We start from the raw sequence: 2,705 nt of genomic DNA, 5'->3' as shown, positions 1-2,705 counted from the left end.
GGTCCGGGCTGGGGATTCGAACCCGCCACCTTAGGTGTACGAGGCTGGCGCCTTAGCCGGTTGAGCTATAGGCGCCGAGCCAATCTCCTAGTGTTTTTAAAGTTCACTCCCATATACACTCACACACACTCATATACACATGCACATTCATACACATATTCACAAGTATTCATCCACATACATCACACACTCAGACATTTACATATACATATGTAACTTCTTATTACAGCCTGACACATTTAATGTACACATGTCTTAAACAATTTAGAAACAGGATCATGGAATCATGAACATGTCACCACTTTGTAAATGGATTTTTTCATTAAACAAAATATTGAAACTCTTTCTCCCAGGTCATTAAATATTCTTCAGCATAATTTAAAACGACTGCACAGTGCTCCGTATCTTGGGTGTATTATGAGGCATATCGTTTTGTCAGTCCTCACTTGTTGGTTGGTTATCCGTCCCCTAGATTTTTGCTATTATAAACAGCACTGTGACAAACACCCTTGGAGAGAAACCTTTGAGGGAGTAGCTAAATTTGCAATTGTTTTTCTTTATGTCTATCTATACCCAGCTCCGATTTTGAAACTTTCTAGGCAGGGTCTGTGTAGAAAGGGGTCTGTGTGATGTGTTTTTGTGACCCCAGAGCCTACCTAGCTTGGTTCCTAGTTCATTATAGGCATCCAGTAATTACTGAATTGAATTGCATATCTGGAGCAACTGAGGAACTGGGATGGTGGGGCTGATGCTGAAGGAGCCCATCTTCCCTGCTACAACACTCAGGGCTCCTCAGTGCCCCCATGCTGGGCCTGCCAACTTCTAGGAAAAACCATTACCAAGGCCAGAACCACTAGCCATCCCAGGGGGTCACTGAACTGCCCCCCCCTTTATCTCTTATCTTCCCAGGAGAACCAACCCTTGTCTCCCCTGCCAGGACCCTCCTTTACCCCCTTCTCTGACTCCTTTGTTGTGTCTTCTAGCTGAAGGCCCAGCCCACAGAGTCCTTTCACCTGCCCATGACTGTGGAGCAATATGGGACAGCTCTTGGCTCCCCACTCAGCAGCCCCCTCCCTGGCCCCCACTTCAGACAGCACAGTCCACGTGGGCCCTGGGAAGCACACCTCACCTCTGCCCCTGCTCTGCCTGCCACCTCCCATGGGTCCAGGAGCCTTTGTTTCTTCCTGGGGAGGGGCGGGCTTTAGGCAAATGCTGACATTATTACTAATACAGATTTATAAATCATGAACATTTTGGAGCCAAAACTCAGTTCTGGGTTTTCAAGTGGAATCTTTAAAAAAGAAAGAAAGAGGTAAGAGTCAAAAGCTAAGAGGTAAAACTTACTAATTTAATTTTCCCCTCTCCAGTACCCATGTCCCCAACCTCTTGGAATTGTCTCTTTTCTTTTTGATTTCTAATCTCTTCTTTTACTTTTCTTTTCTCTCCCTCTTTCCTCCTTTCTCTCTTTTCCTTCTCTTCTTTCTCTGTCTCTTTCCCAGCTCTGACATACACTCTCCCACCCTCCTGTCTTCCTCTCCCCTCCTCTCCTCTTCTTTTTTAAGTTTTTTTTTTCTTTTAACTTTCAAGGTCATTCCGGACTCCTGACGCCGCCAGTCCCGCCATGAGACGTGAGCGCCATTGGCGTCCGTGGCCTCTGTTTCCGTGGCAACCCAGTAACCATTAATTTTCAATTAAAGGAGACAAAAAGCTCGATGACAGCTCCAGGTCTGCTGAAGATGTCAAGAATCTGTATTAATATACAGCAAGAGAGCATAATTGTGTGTCCATCTTCCAGAGCAGCGAAAAATGGAGGGATAATTACCATCTCGAAAGCCACTCTGTAATTTAGTTCTTACTGTCACCACAGCCCTACACATTAGCATAAATTAAAAGCAGAGTTTATTGTTATCAAAGTGCATTGATATCGCCAGACCCGCTTTCTTCCTTTTAACTGTTTGTTGTGGGTGAGTGACTCCCCAACTCTTGCCAGGGTCTCCCCCGGGTGGGGAGAGTGGAAGTGCAGCTGCTAGACCCTAAAGGTCTTGGTCATTTCTGCCATCCTCCTGCAGGTGAGGACAAGGGTCAAGGTGTTGCCCCTCTGCTGGGATGGGGCGGGGGGGGGGGGCTTGGATATTGATTCACCTTTCTCATGTGAGTGCTTTGTTTTGCCTAAGAGCTCACCAGCTCTTTCCAGAGGAAGCTGCTGACCCATCTTGAGTCTTCCTTCAGTGCCCAGTACATTACCAGAGCCGACCTGGAATTGTGAATGTCAACAAAGGAACAATGTCGAGGGGTCTCCTCTCCAAGGGCAGATATTGGTGGAGCGACCCTCTTACCATCTCCCTTCAGGATGTGGCCAGCTCAGGTGGAAATACTTCTGTCTGTGGACCAGTTCCTGCTCAGCCACCCCAGCTACCCAGAGTGGGCCCTCTGGATTCTCCCGCCCACTTGCTGCTTGGCCATCCACTCTCTTGCCTGGGTCCTGCCACAGCTGCCACCCTGCAGGCTCACCTCCTAGTAGTTGGAGCACCTCGAAGTATCTCGCTGCCAGAGTGCCAGTGACAGCCGCAGAAATGATGCATTTCCGTGAATGGGGGATACAGGGTTTTCTTGTATTCTATCCAGAGAGAGCTGTCCTTCAGAGGGGAATTTAGTGTAATTACCCTTAAGGGAGCGATCCTTACACAGTCAGTCACAACACTGAC

At 47.7% G+C, this 2,705-nt stretch overlaps 1 long non-coding RNA gene across 1 annotated transcript in view; it reads left to right on the top strand.

The window, feature by feature from the left end:
* Nucleotides 1-1,918, top strand: part of LOC105886930 — a 21,047-nt gene extending 19,129 nt beyond the window's left edge. Inside the window, exon 2 of the long non-coding RNA XR_001161257.1 lies at nucleotides 1,588-1,918. This is a non-coding gene — a long non-coding RNA (uncharacterized LOC105886930). The remainder of the gene's footprint in view (nucleotides 1-1,587) is intronic.
* Nucleotides 1,919-2,705: the final 787 nt, after the last annotated feature.

Source organism: Otolemur garnettii, unplaced genomic scaffold (genome assembly GCF_000181295.1).
Source record: "Otolemur garnettii isolate 467f Iridium unplaced genomic scaffold, OtoGar3 scaffold00031, whole genome shotgun sequence".
NCBI classification, from domain to species: Eukaryota; Metazoa; Chordata; class Mammalia; order Primates; family Galagidae; genus Otolemur; species Otolemur garnettii.
This window is presented reverse-complemented; position numbering and strand designations above follow the sequence as displayed.